This window comes from Quercus lobata, chromosome 11, assembly GCF_001633185.2.
Source record: "Quercus lobata isolate SW786 chromosome 11, ValleyOak3.0 Primary Assembly, whole genome shotgun sequence".
In the NCBI taxonomy this organism is placed as follows: Eukaryota; Viridiplantae; Streptophyta; class Magnoliopsida; order Fagales; family Fagaceae; genus Quercus; species Quercus lobata.
The window spans coordinates 17,211,683-17,233,726 of NC_044914.1; the positions used below are offsets into that span (position 1 = coordinate 17,211,683).

At 35.0% G+C, this 22,044-nt stretch overlaps 1 long non-coding RNA gene and 1 pseudogene across 2 annotated transcripts; one reads left to right on the forward strand and one right to left on the reverse strand.

Annotated features, from left to right (window-relative positions):
- Nucleotides 1-615: 615 nt before the first annotated feature.
- LOC115968554 lies at nucleotides 616-5,893 on the forward strand. 2 transcript variants are annotated; one of them, XR_004086769.1, is made up of 5 exons: nucleotides 623-1,195; nucleotides 2,177-2,434; nucleotides 3,349-3,533; nucleotides 4,283-4,534; nucleotides 5,487-5,893. It is a non-coding gene; the product is annotated as an uncharacterized LOC115968554 (long non-coding RNA). The 2 variants fall into 2 exon arrangements; XR_004086768.1 differs by having other exon boundaries at nucleotides 616-1,195; nucleotides 3,349-4,534.
- A 1,133-nt stretch (nucleotides 5,894-7,026) lies between these two features.
- Nucleotides 7,027-21,701, reverse strand: LOC115966486 (annotated as a pseudogene).
- Nucleotides 21,702-22,044: the final 343 nt, after the last annotated feature.

Below are 22,044 nucleotides of genomic sequence, written 5' to 3' on the forward strand. Positions count from 1 at the left end.
CAAAAAAAAAAGAAAAGAAAAAAAGAGTCAAGTTTTGTATAAAGCAAGTATAATTGAAAAGAAATAAAATAGTGATCGAAGCATGGAAAATGAGTCTGAGCTTACTGGAAAATCCGGCTGACAAAGTTATCGAACACTTCGGCAATGGTGGAAATTCATCATTCTTATTTTCATCACCTTGCAGTCTCACGCTTGGAGTTGGAGAGCTTGATGTAGATTCCCTTTTTTGGGAACTCGAAACATTTTTAAATAGTGAGACATATGAACCGCTCATTTTGGGTGCCGCTTTGCAGTTGTTTCAGAAGAGAGCTTTTGGAACTAGAAAGCTAGGACTTGAGGTTTGGTGGACGTGAAAGTTGTTGTTGGCAAACAATTTAGCATGGAGGGCTTAATATGCAAATAGTTCTTTTTTTAAATATAAAAAAAATCCGTTAATATATTATTAAATATGACAGTTGGCTCTTACGAAAATAAGCATATTGTCCTCACGTCTTGGCACAACAAATGCTACAATTAATTATGTGACGAGTTATAGTATTATTGCGCATTTTGTCTTTTTCTTTTTCTTTTTCTTTTTCTTTTTCAGTCTTCATGTTTAATAATCAAGACTGAAAATTAACAATGCCTTTCCTGATCCAAATTTCCAATATTTTTCTGCGACTTGTCAATGAATTTTATTTATTTATTTTCTTTGCGTGTTGAAGTCAAAAAATGCGCAATATTACTTTTAGATGATTTTTTTTATTAGGGTTCCTGGGATTATTTTATTTCATTGACCGTTTACTTCAATTGGCTTTATTTATTTTTATTTTTATTTTTTAGTATTGTTTTTGACTTTGGGATTTTAAGGTTTTAATGGAGGAATTGTGTCTTTGTCTACATATCCAATTTGTGCAATTCAGAATTGAAGATGAGCATGGCCATGGCGATCCGATGGTCTCCCCTTCCTTACAGAACACACAACCGCCTCCAAAATTCTTCTCTCCTAACCCCACCAAGTATATTATTATAAGAGAAACAAAAAATATTTAGTGTTGCATGTTTCTGTTGACTCTTGAGGGAGAGAGAAACAGAAAAAAAACAGGTTTCTTTTTTCTTTTCTTTTCTTTTTTTTTTGGGTGGGGGGTTCAGACTTCAAAGTTTTCATTCAAACATGGCTTCAGGATCTCTGTGTTCCACCGAGGCTCTGCTTCTGGTATTTATCGGACTTTGCTTTGATGGGTTGTTCTTTATTTGCCTTTTATATATAAATCAGAAAGACTCAGATGTGGATTTGGATCTCTCATTTATATTTTTGTATTAGTTGCTTGAAATGGTTTTTTTTTTTTTTCGTTCGTCGTTGGTATCATATTTATTTACCAAATTTTGATTTTGATTAGTGCTGAGGTCAGTGGGTTCTTGAATCTGGATATTCATATATCAATATATTGTCTCTCTGTGTGAGGTTAGTTCATGTTGTGCTGGAATTGTGGTTAATGTTAGGCCAATTAGTACCATAGATCATCTAAACTCTTAAGAACCAGTGGGTTCTTATCATTGTGATATTCTTATTATTGTGAATTCTACTCAGGTTGAACAGTCTGCTTACAATATAGTTCATCTCAATTCATCATTTGCACACACGAGTGTTTGGAAAAAGTTATGTAAAGACAATAGGCTGTTATTTTTTAAGTGTTAATACTCTGATTTCAAGAACCTCTCCATCTCAATTCAACTATTTACTTATATGAAAAAGCAGCTTATTTACTACTATTATTTATGACACTCCAACGGTATGTGGGGTGTCAAGAGTATTGTTAAAAAAAAAAAAGAATGTAAAAGGGTTTTGAATGCTTCTGCAAGCTTAACAAGCAACATTCTTCATTTGTCAGTGCATTACTCAGCTCTCTCTCTCTCTCTCTCTCTCAATTTTTTTATTGGAGTGTTATTTTCTCATAAAGTTATCCAATCAAATTTCTGATCGATATATCTATATAGAATAGAGATAGTTCTCCCATATAAATGATGATCTAGTTCATTGATTTTGTAGCATTCTGCAATATCTTTTCATTTCTAGTTGCAGAATCACTTTATTTAATATTGATTTTGGGAATTGTTGATATCACGTCTTTGTTGGATTCCTTGAAAATTGACCGACCTATTGTGCTTATACTTCTCTTCTGCATTTTACGTGCAGTTGTGAAGGATCTTAAGTATCTTGACTCTCATGAGTGGATTAACGTTGAGGGGAATTCTGATACTATTGGCATAACCAACCATGCTTAGGATTATTTAGGTGATCTTGTCTGTTGAATTACTAGAAATGGGGGCTCCTGTATCACAGGGCAACAGCTTTCGTATGGTTGAAAGTGTCAATGCTACTAGTGATATTTATTGTCCCATTTTTTGGAAAGTGGTTGAAGTAAACTAAGAGCTCGATGACTCCCTGGGTCTGGTGAGTCTCCTTTTCTAATTTGAGTTTCAGTGCCTTATGTTATGTAGGTTTTTTATTTTTTTTTTATTTTATTATTTATTTATTTATTTATTTTTATAGATTGGAACTGGAGAGAAAAGATAACCATATTTTCTTTTTGATTGTTGATATTTTCTTTTTCATTGTTGACTGAAACTGAATGTCTCTATATTGCCAATCATCTAGAAGCTACACTAGAGTTTCAGTACATTGCCAACCAATCTGAACTTGCTTTTGCATTTGTTAAGGATGTGATACCTGATGTTATGTTCGTTTATTTTACATGAGAATCCCTGCAAAAGTGCTCTTGAGCCTCTTTTTTTCTTTCGCAATCAAAGTTTGTAGAGTCAGTCAACAAGCTCTACTTACCACATTAAGCTGACTCTCTCATCTTTTATTCTTTTGGAGGTTCTTCTTTTCTTCGCATGTGTTGAAACATTGAAACACGGTCGCTTTCTGATAGCCTGTTATTTCCTTTCCTACGCCTCCTTGTCTCTCTCTCTCCAATGCAGGTAGCTCAATCCAACACCTATCTTTTTTTTATCAAAACCCTCCGCCTATCTATAGACTTCCCATTAAGGGGAAGAGGTGCAAATGCTTGTGGCAGGTCAAACCAGCACTAGTTTTCTCCATGCTTGTGCTAGGTACCACTGCCCCTAAAACAGAACTAATGTTACAATTAAGTTTTCTGCCTTTCATTTCTAGTTTTCTCAATTGTTTCCGTGATAAATTACTTGCAGTTAAAGGCATAATATTATGGGTTTTATTATGCAATTGGGTTCAGCTTGATGGTTTTGTATTAGGGTTTCTGGGGTTAATTTATTTCATTGTCTGTTTAGTTTAATTGGCTTTATTTTTTATGACTCTTTTTTGATTTTGGGATTTTTGAATTTTAGGGTTTTATTGGAGGAATTGCGATTGCCATCATTTGGAGTGGATCTTAGCAAGCCTCTGTACGTTTGTGTCTCTGTGTACAAGGGCATTTCCTCTTATATCATCTATTCCATCAAATTGAGTGATATACTACCATCCTGCGATGCACCAACATCAACATTAACCCAATGCCATATCAACTAGAAAAGTTGAGATTTGGATTTGGATCTCTCATATATGTATTAGTTAGTTATAATGGTTGATCTATGATTCTTTGATCAGAATATTTCGTATTTGGAAATTGGGTTGGTTTGTTTTTGTCATTGGTATCATACTTACCATGTTTTTTTTTTCAATTACTGCTGAGGTCAATGGGTTCTTGAATTTGGGCATTCATAAATCAATATACTCTGTGTATGTGAAAGCTATACTTTTTATAGTGTTGTCAGTTTCTTGTTGTGCTGGAATTGTGATTAATCTTAGGTCGATTATTCCTATAATTTTTTTTTCTTCTTTTTAATAAAAAATGAAACCTAAGCCATTGTCTATCACATATAATTTGTTGAAAATTCAAACCCAAGTGTGATTTTTTGGAGGTAGTTGCTGTCAGTATGGACAATGATCTGTTGCTATAGTGGTGGAAAGTGTGGTGCATATTTTTTTAATTAAATCATGTGAAATATGGGGGACAAGCTCATTGCCTCATTTATAGACACTTTGTTTGTTTGGTCTCATGCTTAGGGATTCACATCTAGTGACTCCATTCCCATGTTTTTAGAGTCTCTTTCTTGTTGTACATAGCTTCTGTTTTTTTGGCATAATTATTTTGGCTACTTTATGCTTTCTTTTTTTAAATAAAGTATTCTTGTCTATCAAAAAAATAATTGTTGAGATGAGATCTTTTTTGGTTTATTAGAAAATTGATCTGCTTTCTCCGTGTTACATGTGGTTGTGAAGGATCTTAAGTACCGTGACTCTCATGAGTGGGTGAAAGTTGAGGGGAATTCTGCAACTGTTGGTATAACCGACCGTGCTTAGGATCATTTAGGTGATGTTGTCTACATTGAATTACCGGAAGTGGGAGCTCCAGTATCACAGGGCGACGGCTTTGGTGTGGTTGAAAGTGTCAAGGCTACTAATGATATTAATTCTCCCATTTCAGGGAAAGTGGTTGAAGTAAACGAAGAGCTCAATGACTCCCCTGGTCTGGTAAGTCTCCTTTTCTAATTTGAGTTTCAGTGCTGTATGTTTTTTTTTTTTTTTTTTTTCTTTTTTTCGTTTGTTTGTTTTGTTTTGTTTTGCTTCTTTTTTCTTTTTCTTTTTTTGGGTGTATTGGGTCTGGATCAACAAGTAAATTCATAGATTGGAACAAGAGAGAAATGATAACTGTATTTTTCTTTTTCATGGTTGACTGAAACTGAATGTCTCAAAATTGAATTTTGTGCTAATGCACTTAAGATTTTGGGGGAGGAGTGGTTATGAACTGATTTGAACCATCTCCAATCTTAATCTTTTGACATCAATGCATAAACAAAACATGTCAGAGGCTCAAATTTTGTCTATGTTTATTTAAATGCTCTGAATTCAGAGAGGTCTGCCTATGAACAAATTTTGCCTCCTGAATTGTGTGCTAGCTATCATAGCTCGGCATATCTTACTATTTCTCTTTGTTCTCTTCATCTTGCCCTGCATGTTTTGTCCCCATGTCGCTTTTTGTCTGGTGTTGCATGGTTCTTCTTTCCTTTTGGGTAGGGCTTCTAAGTCAAGTTTCCTTCTTCTTCCTCATATATATATATATATTTTTTTTTAGTTACCTTAAATGGCCTATAGGTAAATATAGTTCCTTCTAGTATGCAAGTTGTTAGGCAATGTCCCTAGTAGCTAATATTTGGAACACAATCAAGAGCAGAATAGACCATAAGGGAGACTCACATGCTACTAAACTTATTAAGCTTAAGGTTGATGCTGGTAGTCATCTGAATAAATTTGTCTCTGAAAATGTTGGTTAACCACCTTCATTGTGTTAAAAAATTCATTCACAATTCCAGTTTCCTTTAATTGGTGAAGTTTGACATATTTTCTGCCATCAAGAATAGGTTTCTTCCTTCATTTCTTTTATGCTTATTTCTGATGTATCTGTCTTGATGTGGATTAACTCAAGCCCATTTGACAAAGGATGGATAATTAAGGTTGAGGTGAGTGATAGTGGTGAATTGAAGAGCTTGATGGATGCAGATAAGTACACCAAGTTCTGTGAAGAAGATGATATTCACTGAGTGACTATGGCCTTGAAGAACTTTGGACAATTTTCATGTAGGGGTTGTTCATGGATAATCACGATAAATTACACAATCCTTGAAGTGTGTGGTGCACATATCTTGCTTTCTATTTTCATCCAAACATGTGCTTCCACTGTTCTTCTTTTGTTACCTAAGAGCTATAAATTTAGTGGATATCCTAAGCAAATAATCTTTCTGGGTTTTAGTTTCATCTATTGGTGCTGTTTAGGCAGGTTTGTGGTTTGAGAACCATTTTCATAATATTTGTTTGAGTCGAATACTTATTCAAGATATGGGATCTCATTCTCTTGATGCATGGAGAACGCTATCTTATTCACTTTCACTTGTTAGTTACACGAAAATCAGAGGGTGGATGTCAAGGGATGCTAAAGAAATTTATCATTATGGCTAAATATCATTGTTCACTAATTGCAACCTGTATTTCCATTTTACTATCTTGTCAGTGGTATCATTCTCCCAAATTTGGTGTTAGGTTTTAATGACCAAATCACATTGATTTATTCAAGTATTCCATTTCCATCTACTTCTTTTTCCTAGGATATTTCACTTTAACATTGTGTCAAAGCAATGATTCTGAGTTTGAATCTTATCTCTATTTTACCTCTCGTTCGAAAATTAAAAATTTCACATATTAAGTCTCACTTAGTGAGGGAAGCTTATACCCACGTGTGAGGGAGTATTAAAACAATGATTTGTGATTAAATTCATACTTTTTATCAAGCTTTAGGGATTAGCGATACTCCCCATTTTAAGTATTAGTCTTTTTTTTTTTTTTTAACTAGATTGCATATTCATATTGAGCTTAAAAAAAAAGTAAATAAAAAAAAAAAAGCTAAAACTACAAACAAAAGTAAATATGGATATAAATATATGGATGAGAGAGCCTTGGCGCATTGAATAATCTCTTCACTGTTAGAACACATGCACAAGTGGAAAGTAATGTAGAAAGGGAAAATGCTAACGAATTCTAACAAATGTCGTTAATAATCTATTTAAAGAAGGTTTTTATGGAAAAAGAAAAAAAATTAATATTTTGACAGTTTTTTTCATTTCTTATAAAAGTGATGTCAAAACTTTCCTAAAATAGTTTATTAACTAATACCCTAAGGACACTTGTTAGCATGACTCATGTAGAAATAATACTCATAAGTTAATCAATTATTGAAACTATTACTTTTTTAAAGTACCAACACATACATATATAATCCACGGAAAACTTATTTAAAAGTTCAAAAGCATTAAGCTCCTAATTTTAAGAGTAATTTGGAGCACATAAATTTGTGATTCACTCTAGTCACACATTTGTTTTATTATTTTGACTTGGTAGGAAATCGAACCTTTATTTAAGGAACCAACTTAGTTATAATTTTGTAATCATATTGAGACATTGCATCATTATCTTTAAATTGATACTGGATCAACAAGCATTAAAGTGACACACTCTACCATCATTCCTCCAAGTTGTGTATGCATATTCATCTTTGTAAAGTAGATCTATGACTCGTGCGAAATTGACAACATGTGTGAGGAAAGGTACTGGCACTTTAGTAGGTCTAATGCACTCTCTGTTTATATCCTTCCATGCATTCACAATTTGTTTCTGAAATTTGGCATGCACCTCTTGGTTTGAGACATTATATTGCTTTTTGTAGCATTAGATGCCTAAGGTAACGTGCTCTCTCTTTAGCTCAAACTGTAAAAATTTATAAATAAATAAAAAAAAAAAAAATCCAAAATATATAATTTGTCATTTTTTCCAGGCCCAAATGGATTTGTGGTCCATTTGAAATGAATCCATTTCATGTTTTAAATAGTATAAATTAAAGGTGTATCTAATAACATGTTATTTAAAATTTTAAAATACACTACACTCTATACACCATTAGATTCAATAAAGTAAAAATTGAACCATGAAATGAGTCCATGGATAAGGATCGTATTTCTTGCAGTACTAAACTAATGTCTCATATGCCTTGTTGAAGTAAAGATACTGGGAAAGAAAGAAGATAATTATTTTGACTGAATTTGTATATCCTCTATATTATATATAATTTCAGTTCATGCGGCATTGACAAGACTGCATTTGAAGAATCTCTTAATTGGAATAAAATTTTGCACTGTATAGGGTTTCGTTGAGTCCCACATCACACATATATTGGATTAATATGAGATTTATTAACAACTATAAAAAACTCCAATTGTGATTAGACTAATCTTTTTAGAGTACAACACAGATATGACTAACTTTTTTCCTCGAGTCAATAATTAATGTTCCTTGATTTTAGTCACAATCAAGAGCTAAAATGTGCTCAATAAGATCCACTAACAATATATGCTAGATAACATTTGTGAAATCTGAGAGTATGATACACTAACATACCTCATTGGAAACAATGTCATCCATTAGCCTGTTTATGATTGATGTTGTAGTAACAATCTTTGCTCCTTGAATACACACTCCAACACTTCCTTGGTCACGATATCTCCCATGCCAACAAAAGATTTGGTGCTAAGCATGGGATAACCACAGGATATTAGTGCATTACTCATACATTCCTCCATTGTGGGAATATATTTTTCTTTCAACCATATGGCTTCTTCAAAATAGGCTTTAACAAGTTTTTTCATCTAGTTACATTAAAACATAAAATATAATGACTATAAAATGAACATATATGGGGAAAAAAATGGTTTCAAGTGGATTAATAGTGTCATACCACAACTTTTGCATAGTGAACGTATAATTTTCCTTCTATGCACATCAGTTCCTCAATTTCTTCAAAAACATCCAAGACTGCTTTATAACACAACTTCATGTAATCTCTGAGTTGGTCTATGCAATTGATATCCCACCTATAATTTAAACGTTGGAATGAAGTGTGTAATGTTGACTTTAGCCCCACAATCACCCCCCCCCCCCAATATAAAAACATGATATTCCCCAGTTAACTTGAAATTGAGAGAATCTTTGTCACAATCGTTGTTACTCATTTTTGCGACATATTTTCTACAAGCCTGACTTCTTTGTGGGCTCAATTTATGTATTATATTTTATTTTATTCTTTTAAACATGACCCAAGCCCATGCGACTTATTGGGGGAAATTGAAGAAGTGTGGTTTGGAGGGTATGGGTCGGTTCCTTACGGACCTTTTGCATGAGTCCAGCCCATGCATGCTACCAAGTGGACAAGGGACACTGGTAGCACCTCAGGCTCATGGAATAGGTTTTGTATCCAAAATTTCCACCCCAAAATAGTTTTTATGCTCTAGGTGACTGTGGTCTAAAGTTTCTGCCCTAACCCACTTTTACTTTTAAAACATATTTGGCTCTCATTGGCCAACTCCATCTGCTAAACCTCATTTAAGTAAGCCTCCCAATGGTCTGAAATGTCTGACCAAAGGCAACCAATTAGAGCAAACCTCCTTTACTTCCAAAATTATGTAAAAAGCTTACCAAAACTCTTCTCTAAACAAAAGCAACCCAAGCCAAAACACCAAATTGGTATCATAGGAGATAAAAGCCTCTTACACTACTCAAAAACCAGTCAAGAGCAACACCTCAAACTCTATATAAAACTCTCTCTTCAACTCATAAAAAAGGAGGTCACGTTCTACCTAAATACCTGAAACTTCAGAGTAAAAGCTCATTTAGCCAGTCAACAATCTCACAATTCCGAAGCTTGGGGGTGGAAATATGGGTATAGGGGAACCTTCCCTCTCTTCCTCATGACCTCTCTCAATTTTCTCTTCTGTTTGACTGTGGGTCGAAGTTTCAAACCTGTTAAACCACGTTTTCCCTATAGAGCTGAAACTTGAGAGCAGAAATCCACTTAACCAAGAGACATTCTCACAATTCTGAACCTTAGGAGTGGAAATATGGGTACAGGAGAACCTTCCCTTTCTTCCTCATGACCTTCCTCAATTTCTTCTTTTGTGTGACTGTGGGTCGAAATTTCAGACCTGTTATATTTTTATACTTTTTTTACACTTTCATTATTAGCATTTTGATTTTCTCTTGTCAAAGCACCATTAGCCTTTTGTTCATTATACATTTGGAATTTTGGGCTTGATTCTCCATAAATAAATACTTCTAAAGAACCCAAGGGGAGATTTGGGTCATTCTCGCATTTTTGGCCCTTGTCACAAAAACGTCCCCGACATTTTGACGACTCTGCTGGGGAGTCAAGCAGCTGAAACAAGAGAAGTCATGTATTTGAAGATGCAAAGCCAGCAAAATGATGATGTTTCTCACACCAACTTGTCGTTCTAAGAGAAATCGTATGATGTTTTGCCACGCAAGAAGAGCATGGTGAAGTTTAGCTAAAATAACTTCTATCCTTAACTCATTGAGCTGCTAGAGATGCTCCAAATCATGTAACGAAATCACTCCAACCTTCGGAAACCACCCAAGAAGTGAAGGATGGAGGAGAATCAACTTTCTTATTCAAGGAAAAAAAAATTCTTCCACTCATCTATATATATATATATATATATATATATATTAGCTATCATTCTTATGGATGAATCATCATTTATCTCTTTCTTTACATGATATTTGTGAAAAAAATTTGTTGTAGCTTGAAAATACAAAAATGGCGAGCCAGAAATCCAACCACGAAGGGAATGACGGTTCCAACCAATAATCAACAATGCAAAGCTCTAAACATCAATTTCAAAACCAAGAACCCCTCACGCGCTAAGCATATGGGAGTCGCGGGTGATTGAATTATTTTAGCACATCAACAATCGCTGCTGTGTACAACCCTTCGCAGTTAAACATTTTTGGAGTCATCGCTAAATGAAGTCTTTACGAAAGACCTAAAGGCCATATCTAAATGGCCCACCATAAGGCGCTAAATATTCCATACACCAAGCCTTGAGGTAGCGACATACCATACATCAAGTTGTATTGTTACTAAGTTAGCGCTGAGCATAAGGGGGCTGCCGCAAGTGTTTAAATTATTTTGGCACAATAATAATCGTTGCTGTGTGCGACCCTTCACAACTAAACATTTTTGGCGTCATCGCTAAATGAAGTCTTTACCAAAGAGCTAAAGGTCATAGCTAAATGGCCCACCGTAAGGTGCTAGATATTCCATACACCAAGCCTTGAGGTAGCGATATATCATACATCAAGTTGTAATGTTGCTGAGTTAGCACTGAGCATATGGGGGCTGCTGCGGGTGATTAAATTATTTTGGCACAACAATAATCGCTACTGTGTGCGACCCTTCGCAGCTAAACATTTTTGGCGTCATCACTAAATGAAGTCTTCACCAAAGAGCTAAAGGCCATAGCTAAATGGTCCACCGTAAGGAGCTAGACGTTCATTAAGCCTTGAGGTTGCGACACACCATACATCAAGTCTTTAAGAAGCAATATTTCATAAGCCAAGTTTTGAAGTCATATGAACATACTATCGTTTAAAGCGCGCTTAATCTAAGACTCTTGCACACTCTCTTTGCTAATTCATTTTTTTTTTACGTATCATTTAAACCATTTTAATCTTTCAAATTTTTAATCAAAATATTTTTTATAAGTCGTTTATGCTATTTCGCTTGGTCATGACTATCGCTTACTAATATAAATTACATTTGCACTTAGGGTGAAATGGAAACCTTCTCAGAGCACCCAATGACAAAGAAAATCCGAATTCAATTCCCTTTCACCGAAGCTGTGACACGCTAATGAACGCTAAGCTATGATGAGCTCACGCATCCAAAATCTTGGTTGATCCACGCACGCCAAGCCATGGCATGTTCATATATCTCAAGTCATGACAAGCACATTCATTTTAAGCCATAACAACGCCTTAATCCTTCTTGAATTTCAGATTATACTTGAAGAGGGAAGTTCAAACATTGCCATCATCAAGAAAATTGCTCTTGTCACTCAATTTTTGGAATTGAAATCTGCGGCCAAGCCAACTAATAAGGAAAGTTTGCACGCACCTTTGAAGAATGCTTCACTAGAGCTCGCTCTAAACATTGATGTCTAACAATTCAAAAATCACAAGATAGTTACTGGAAATCCATTCCAAAGATTTTTGAGTGGAATCTTAGTATTGATGTGAAAGCTCGAAATAAGTGGCATAGAGGATAATGAAAAAAATTGTTGTGCTAGGGATGCAACAACCCTATACCGACATCTCTAATGCTTAGCCTATCATTGTCCGAAAGTTAGAAGCTAAGCAAAGCAAAGTATGGAGTTGCTATTTGTGGTACTATGTATCTTCGACAAAGAGGCTAACCAAAGTGTGGGAGAAAAACTGTGGTGCTGGGAATGAAACAAACCTATACCAACATCTTCGAGGCTTAGCCTATCATTGTCTCAAAATTAGAAGCCAAGTTGGCTGAGTATGGAGATGATGTCTATGGCACAACAAATCTTCGACAAAGAGGAATTATACTCTACCCTCTATATAACAAATAAGGAACCCCATTTTTGGAATTCATCTTGAAGAAATATGGTGAGTATTAAAGGAGAAATAAATCCTACCAACAACTCTTAGCGATGGGATACCACTGGTTTGGCATAACTAAATTCGCAAAATTCGCCACACTTCCAAGTGCACTCCAAGCTTATACGTACACACCATATAAGCCTTCAAGACGTGAACGCTCCATAGCCTTTTATACTCGAGGGCATGAAACTCATTGGACCTGTCCATTCACCCTTGAATGAGTACATTCAGGTCTTTGCCGCCGCTAAATTGTTCACTAAGTGGGCGGAAGTAATTTGACTTAATGGGAGTGGTTGTAGCCAAACTCATCAAGATGCATATCATTTGTTGCTTTGACGTCTCGTTCATAAACGATAACAATACAACTTGCTTATACCAATTTTCAAAGGCAAGCCCCATGAAATACTAGGAAGCCGACGAACTATCATGTTATCCAAGCATGGTGAGATCCCTACATGCAAAGATGCAATGCCTTCAATAAGATGGGGAAAGCCAATGCTTTCTTCTAATGAGAAACCTTGCGAAACGGCAAGAAAACCAACAAATTACTCTTACGACAAAGCTTCTACACACAAGGGTAAAAAAAAATACTCTCAATGAGGTAGAGAAAGCCAAATACATACTCCCTCAATGGTAAGTCCTATCAAATGGCTAGGAAGCCAATGAGACGTTTTATAATGGTGATACCTCGACTTGTAAGGGCACGACTAGCCCTCAACAAGGTAGGGAAGCCAATGCATCCTCAAAGGAAACCCCTACCGAATGATTAGGAAACTGGCGAGATGTCATATAATTCATATGTGGCAAGACCCCTACTTGTGAGGATGCAATGCCCTCGACAAAGTAGGGAAAGCAAAAATTTCTTAACGGCAAGCCTTACAAAACAATAGGAAAGCCAACATAATATCTTAAAATTCAAGCATGGTGATCCACTACATGTGGGGACATAGCTAGTCCTCAAAAGGATGAGAAAGCCGATGCATAAACCTTATAAAGTGGCAAGGAAGTCAATGAACTATTACCCTATTGCCAAATGGTAATTCGCTATGTGCAAGGATAAAACCCCTCAAAAGAATGGGAAAATCGTGCATTCTATAGGGCGTTATATGCAAGAATGTGATTTCTTCAAAATTGATAGCAATACAAGCTTCATTCAAGCCGCTATCTGTGAGAACGCAATCAGCCTCTACGAAACGGTGACAAATAAGTGCATCATGAGCCGCAACATGTGCAAACGTAGCCCATATGTGGGGGCTTCTTGAAACTAAAGAAATAGCAACCTAATGTATGTTGACTATGAAGCGACGAGCCAAGCTTCAATGCATATTAGGTGCTATTTGTGAAACCAAATCTGCCCGTCAATAGAGCGCTGGAAAAATGGTGCACAGACAGCGAGACGTGCGCTTAGCCAAAACCTTTTCACAAAGGCACGACAACCAAGCAACATGTCCACAAACTTTCCCTTGCAAAGGTAAAGCCATATTCACAACATATCCAATTAAGCACGAGTTATTCTCAAGAGACTACGTGCATATAATCTATCAAAATCATGCTACTTCATCGCAAGGTGCACTCGCCCCTTCCAAGCAAGCTTTTCTCAATATATTCAAATGGTTACAACCATACAAGAGTTGTTTTCACAACAAAAACGTGCTCATAGCCTATTGAAGAAAGGTAAAAATTCATTCTCAAGGTACAAAATACAAACTATTCACATCCTTAAGGTACAAATCTTTTGTTTCATTCCAAAATGCAAATTACATGTTGAGACATCATATATGTGTTTCTTTGTGCAAAATACAAATTGTGCCTACTAACCATGACAATACAAACTCAAAGTGGCACCAATATAACTAGACAGGCGCTACTCTACACATAAGTGGGCTGTCCACAAGGACGAAATACAAGAGAAAATGTTTTCAAGGCAGTAGCCCATATTACACACTTTAACTAGTCCAAAATTTCAAAGTTTGGGGCTCAATACAAGACAATGGATAAAAAAAAAAAAAGGACAAGCAAGAAAGGAGCCGAAGGAAAAAGTTGAAGCAATGTCGTAGTCCCTATCCAACATCACCATCTTTGGGACATTGGCTTGCAGTAGCTCTCTTCTTTACTTTGAAACCGCAAGTGAGAAATGGACCAAAAAGGGTTCAAAGTTTACTAACAGCAGCCGTGGCAGCTCTATGTTGCTGTCTACAGTAGCTTCAATCTCAGAAAATGATGCATTGGTAATGAGATTGGCCTTATGGATGAAAGTCCCAACGACAGCACCACAATTCTCTAAGCCAAAGTCACCATACAAGAAAACATAGTATGACTCACTCAATATACTATTATATGCAATCAAGAAAAGAAAATGAAGAAAGATATGTGACTTACCAAGTGAGTTACAAAGTTCCCACTCAACAATGATGTATCTCCCAAAGTATACTTATTTTATGTAAGACGGCAATGCGGCACACTCAATAATCCCTATTGGCATGAAAAGGGGTTGACAATGAGTTTTGACTTCCCACAATAGATTTTATGTTGCCAAAGAAATTTGTGGCTTCATTCTCAAACAAATGGAGCTGCGACATTACCACAAGCAAAAGCATCTCGACACAATGACGTTTCATTGAACATTTTTTATAGCCACGCAATAAAGGGGAATCTCCTACTTGCTCACAAGTTACGCCATTCATCATTTTAGCATACACAACAACTATTTTACAAGGTGACCTCTCATGCTATCATGGTCAATCTAGTCCTATCAAGGCCCAAGACGCGAGGGCTGTTATAAATGGGCAATACCACGATTAAATAATAGACACTCTATGGAATCATCAATAATGGTTTCACCAACACTCTCCTCTTCATCACAACGAACATGAAGCAACAACAACTTGTGACTCTGCATTTTATTCGCATTCGCCACGATAACACAATATTGGGGGCTGCCAATGCCAGCACATATAACAGCTATGTTACACCCTTATACTAAATCGCCAAGTGATATTTTTGCTCCATTCCATCTTAAATGCGCTATACGGCTAGCAATATCACTTATTGCTCGTGGTTACAGCTTCATCGAAACAAATCTTGGCAAACGTAATCTCATCGAATTAACCAACAATCAAGCAACTCAAGAAAATTGGAGCATCCTTAATGTGGTACAATTTGCATAGAGTTTCAAGATAGCCTTTCATTCATCATCATCTTCTCCTATGGACCCAAGTCAAATTTACAGTCAAGTATGCTACTTCTACTTCCAACACCAATGCCAACTCAATATCAGCCATGGTCGCGCTACGAACTGATTTTCCTGTCTTGCGACTATTGGAATCAATAAGGAGTCTACTTCGATATGAAATTCATATTCAATTACAATGACTCAACCTTATGGGTCAGTACATCGCGATATTTTTGTGATCTCTTAAGGAAGAGCCAATGTACACAATCACAAGAAATTGATATGAAGAGTTTTATAAAAAAGGAAAGAGGGCTAAAGCTCTTGGAGAAATATTCCATGCCAAGGACTTGGGAAGCTAAAGAAGAACTAGAAGAAGAAAGCGGTGTGACAAAGGAATCCGTATGGTGCTTTTGCTGAAGCGAAATTAATGAAAATAGAGGTGGCGTTTTGGCTTTATATCTGAAGAGGAAAGTGAAACTTTTGGCCTAAAAGTTAGGCAAGTGGGATGGAGCAAAGCTAATGGTACATGTAGGTGCGTGTGCGTGAAGGAAAGGCAGTTTGAAAAGTCAAAGGCTATATATACATCACAAAGAAGAGAAGCGTCACGTCAGGTGCCTTATTGAAATGATAAAAAAGGAATGGATGAAATCACCTAAATAGCATGAAAGCTACCAAGGAAGCAACGCTACAATCACCATGGCGGTCATGAAATTCATCCCAAAAAAAAAAAAAAAAAAAACTACATACGGACACAAAAGACAATGAGCCTTCTGAGTTTAACCTATCATTTAGTTACAGTTTACAACTCAACTTTCTTCGACTTCATGACCATGACGATTTGACAAATGTGGGCTTCTTCAGTCCAAGATTCTTCTACGAGTGGCCTTCACAACCCACGACATTGCTTCAAATGGGCTTCTTCGACCCATATTTTTCTCAACAAAAGAATGAAGCATTTGGGCAGGGACGGCCCAACATAATTTGGGGCCTAAGGCGAAAAATTTATACGGGGCCTTCAATATGTAAATATTAATTAAACAAAATTATTTAATAATAATCAAATTAAAGTTAATTTGATACATTAAAAACAAAAATAATATCAACTAGACTAATGTTAATTTCATATAGAGAAGTGAATATCATAGTTGAATTATAAATATTAATAAAAAGAAATAAAAATATATTATGATTGAAAAAGATACTTTATTTTGGATATAAGACGATGCATAGTTAAATAAAGTTGTAATCTAATTTTTAATTTTATATTTTGATTTTAAGAGAGAGAGAGAGAGATAGATATTATTTGGTATATGGTTTTGTAGGATATTAATTTACAAAAATCAAAGTCTCAAACTCTTAGAGAAGATTAATCTATAATTGATGATTTAACACATTTGTAATATCTTTTTGAAATATTTTAGAGTTTCAATTGAGTTAAGGTTCTATTGGTCTCGTACTTTGAGAGTCTTAATAGAAATGAAAAAAAAAAATACGCTAATTAAAAGCACTATAAAATGTTCAAAATATAACGTGATATTATCTCTCATTGATAAACTTTATCAATTTAACTAATGAGTGTTTATATTACGTTTTTTGTGATTAATAACATGGCAATTTGTAAGCCAATAATAAAATTTTTATATCACTAATAAAAAAAAAGTACAACTTTTAGAAAATATATATGATTGTATAAAAATTTGGGCATTTAACTATGAAAAGTGGGGCCTTTTTTTCCTAAGAATTTTTTTTTTTTTTTTGGTGGGGCCTTAGGCCTAGGCCTAACTTGCCTAGGCCTTGAGCCGGCCCTGCATTTGGGTATGCTAATTCCCAAACCCACAACATTTACAAGCAGTGAGAAATATCAACTACTCACACTGCATGCCACAAGCACCATGCGTGCTCGAGGGGCTAATGCTGATACTCATTTTCGCGACACATTTGCTACAAGTCTGACTTCCTTGTGGGCTGAATTCATGTATTATATTTTATTTTATTCTTTTAAAGATGGCCCAAGCCCATGCGACTTATTGGGGGAAATTAAGGAAGTGTGGCTTGGAGGGTATGGGTCGGTTCCTTTCGGACCTTTTACATGAGTCCAGCCCATGCGTGCTACCAAGTGGGCAAGGGACACTGGTAGCACCTCAGGCTCATGGAATAGGTCTTGTATCCAAAATTTCCGCCCTAAAATAGTTTTTATGCTCTGGGTGATTGTGGTCTAAAGTTTCTACCTTAACCCACTTTTACCTTTAAAACATATTTGCCTCCTATTGGCCAACTCCATCTGCTAGACCTCACTTAGGTGAGCCTTCCAATGGTCTAAAATGTTTGACCAAAGGCAACCAATTAGAGCAAACCTCTTTTACTTCCAAAATTATGTAAAAAGCTTACCAAACTCTTCCCTAAACAAAAGCAACCCAAGCCAAAACACCAAATTGGTATCATAGGGGATAAAAGCCTCTTCCACTACTCAAAAACCAGTCAAGAGCAGCACCCCAAACTCTATATAAAACTCTCTCTTCAGCTCATAAAAAAGGAGGCCACGTTCTACCTAAAGACTTAAAACTTTAGAGCAAAAGCCTATTTAGCCAATCAACAATCTCACAATTCCGAAGTTTGGGGGTGGAAATATGGGTACAGAGGAACCTTTCCTCTCTTCCTCATGACCTCCCTTAATTTTCTCTTTTGTGTGATTGTGGGTCGAAGTTTCAAACCTGTTAAACCACGTTTTCCCTATAGAGCTGAAACTTGAGAGGAAAAACCCACTTAGCTAAGAGATATTCTCACAATTCTGAACCTTAGGAGTGGAAATATGTGTACAGGGGAACCTTCCCTCTCTTCGTTATGACCTTCCTCAATTTCTTCTTCTATGTGACTGTGGGTCAAAGTTTCAGACCTGTTATGTTTTTATACTTTTTCTGCACTTTCATTATTAGCATTTTGATTTTCTCTTGTCAAAGCACCATTAGCCTTTTGTTCATTATACATTTGGAATTTTGGGCTTGATTCTCCACAAATAAATACTTCTAAAGAACCTAAGGGGAGATTTGAGTCATTCTCGCATTTTTGGCCCTTGTCACAAAAATGTCCCCGACAATAGTTAATACTTTATTTTCTTTATTTTCTTGATCTGGCAGTATGTATGGAATGCCACATCAATGAAAATTTTAAATGATATGACACTGGATACATCTTTAAATTTAAAATATTTAGAATGAACCATGACATGAATCCATTTCAAATGAAGAGAATCATATAGGCTTTTACTAAACCTTTTAATTGCATCTGTGAAGAGCTCGAGTTCTTCATGTGCGCCATGTACATCATATATGTCATCTATAATTGATGTCATGCAAATTGGGAATCAAAGTACACTTCCAAAATCTAGAAGTATAACTCCACCACCTTGTCTCATGCAAAAGATAGGTTTGTCCCAACATCTATACCTTTACACCACCTAAATTATATTTCAACAAAAATTGTCTGGTCAAATCATGTCTTATGAAAGTAATGATCATGAAATATATACAATAAAATACTCTCATATTTGCATATTTAGTTGCACTTTTATACTAATTAGCTTATTACTTCATGCATATGCATGGATACACTTAAAAATATATAATAAGATACATAATATAATTGTTATATATATAATTTAAATACTATTGATAATCATTTTTATATTTTGTTCACTCTTTAAAAAATTGTATAAGGATATTATTAGGTATAAAATATAAATTGTCATTTTTTTTTTAAATTATTGTGAAGCACTTTTTTCTTTAATGATTTATTTATTCTAGACTCTTTGATTTTTGTACTTAATAAGTCACTTGGATGAATATTTATGATGTGGTCCCACATTTAATTCTAAAATTAAGAAATAAAACTCTTTAAGAATAAATAATTTAGGACACATGGCGCAAAATTGGAATTCTAATTTAAGTTTTTTTTTCAGCTTCACTTATTATTATTATTATGAATTAATTAATTATATATATATATATATATATATATATATATAGATTTGTGGCTGATTACAAGTTGTCTTTGATTTATAGGTAATAAAAGCTTTACATACAAAGTGGGACCAGGCTAATTGTCAAGCTAACTTAAGACCCAAATGTGAAGCACGAATGAAAGATTCAGCCCAAGCGTGAATTCAAGAGAAGACCAAAAACAAAGAAAGAAAAAAAGAAAAAAAGAAAAAAAAAACCCAAGATTCAATCCAATGTGGATGAAGTGTGCAAGGAAACAAAACTCAAATCAAGCAATTCTTACACAGTCACTGTGGTGGGATTTAGGGTCCAAATCAGTAATTGTATTGTTGTTGTGGGCCTCTTAATTTGTTCACCAAAACATCTACATAGGAAGTACTTACTTTTGGGCCACGTTGGTTTTAATAATGAGCTTTTAGGTTTGGAAATTGTTTTCCATTTTACACATCTAAAACCTATTTTTTCTATTTTACACACCTTTTTTTATAAAACACCCACATTAGTTTGTCTATTAGACATATTTATTCAAATAAAATATTCATTTCTTTAACAATGTCATCTCTCTCACAGACCCAACACAACCCACACATGGTCATCTCTTACAGACTCGAAACAACCCAAACAACCACATAGCCATCATCAGAACAATCGGCACCCACACAAGATCGACACCAGCAACCAATTGGAACCCACACAACCGAATAGGAATAACCCACCACAATAGAAAAATAACCAGGAACCAACTAAATCGGTGATGGGAAAAAATCACAAAAAAACCCAGCAACCAATAGATCGGCAACGGGGCTTGGGTTGGCAGCGTGGGTCGGCAAGAGAGTTGATCTGATGAAATGAGAGAGAGTTGATCGGTGAGAGTGAGATGAGAAAGGAAATGAGAAAAAGAGAGTGAGGTCAGTCAGAGGTAGAGAGAGGAGAGAGAAAAAAAGAACAAAAAAATCATTTACATGGTGAACAGTAACCGTGCATATATACATGGTTATTGTTCATTTACATAGCCATGGTGTATATTTGCACATTTTCACAAAGACTGATGTGAGTGCTTTTTGGGTTTGAATATGCAAAATTGAGGACTTTTTGCATTTTACACATTTTTGCAACCATTGTTGTGGTTGCTCTAAGTATAAATAGAGGGAAGTAAGAAATATTGGGGGTGGCTAGAGGAGAGTTGAAATGCAGGCTAGAAGAAAGCTGAAATAGAGAACTGCAAAGGCTAAAACGCAGTAGCTGCATGTGGCTTTTTTCTTCACCCTTTCTCTATGCTATTACTGTAATTTTTTTCTTTCATTCTAGTTAGCAGTTCAATTGTCTAGTTTTATGTTCAATATTTATTTTTTGTGTTTTATTTCAGCTATCATGACTAGCTAAATTTTCAATTAAGGTTGAGGATGAAACCTTCTTAAAGATTATCAGTTTTATTTATGTGATTTGATTTTTCCCAAAATAGTTGTTCTTTAATGATTTAAATTGTTCTTGCTTCATTACAATTAACTAAGATAGGATTCTTAATATGAGTTCAATCATGTTTTTCTCATGATTTTGGATTTATCTTAATTAATTGAATGCATGGTTTATTATTACTCGATTATAAAATTGGATATCTTTTATGATTTGTTTGGCTACAGATACAATTGTTGATTTGATTTTATACTTAGGAAGCGAAGAAGAGCATGCTTTAGATTTTTAAAATAAGAATTTTAATGAGATATTTTCCATGATAGCAAAAATGATTTTTAGATTATCATCCAGTAGTTGGAAAAAATTAATGATCATAAATATATGCTAATATGATTTATAAAGGGGATTCCAAAACCTTAATTTCTTTCTCTAGATTGTTTAATCTCTTTATTGCTTTTGTATTATATCTTTTTCTTAGTTTAATTATTTGCTTAGCTTTATTTAATTTCAAAACAATCAATTTTTATTAAACTAAATTAGGATTAATTTGGTTAAGATTTGATTAATTTTCCTACGTTCATAAAAGTCTCTATGGGTTCGACCTCGTTCTTGTCAAACTATACTTCGGTATGGTTCGTGCACTTGCGAGTACTTTAAAATTTCACAACAGAAAACTTAATTACAACACCAACATAGTGAGATATAGCTAATGAACTTACCTTGAGATATGACTAAGTTCCTTCTAGTGTTGTTTTTGCAACATGTCAAAATCCAATTTTGCCAAGTTTAGTAGAACTTCATTACGTGAAGCAATTTCTTGGTAGATAGAAAAGTAATGTCTTGCGTCTACCCTTGGCAAGGATTTTCGAATAGGCCGATTTAAAGCATGACTTACTTGTGTGGCAAAAGGAGGGCTTAAATTAATCACCATCGATTCGAGGTGAGTGGTAGTAAACTTAAGTGTTTCATCAAGCATATCTTCTCCATGAACCCTCATGTGAGTAGCTTCATACAAGCTTAACTCCTCGCACATCTTTAATCCTTGAAGTTTCCCCTATTGTCCTTGAATTTATTGAAGACATCTACTTTACCACCCTACACAAGACATGCACTAACCATTAGTAGATGATATAAAACATGTTTTATATTTTTGAAAGCGAAGAGTTCGATTAAACACTTGGCTTCTTTTACGAACTGATAAGAGATATATAAATTTTACAGTATATGTGGTTTTCTTATTACAAATTTTTGCATGGGATGTACTAGCAAGAGAATAAGAGATAAACTACAAGTTCATTAAGCATATTGTTTTTTAATACAATGACTATATTGATTACTGTTACTAAAAATTAAAATAATCATATTAGTTTAGGACA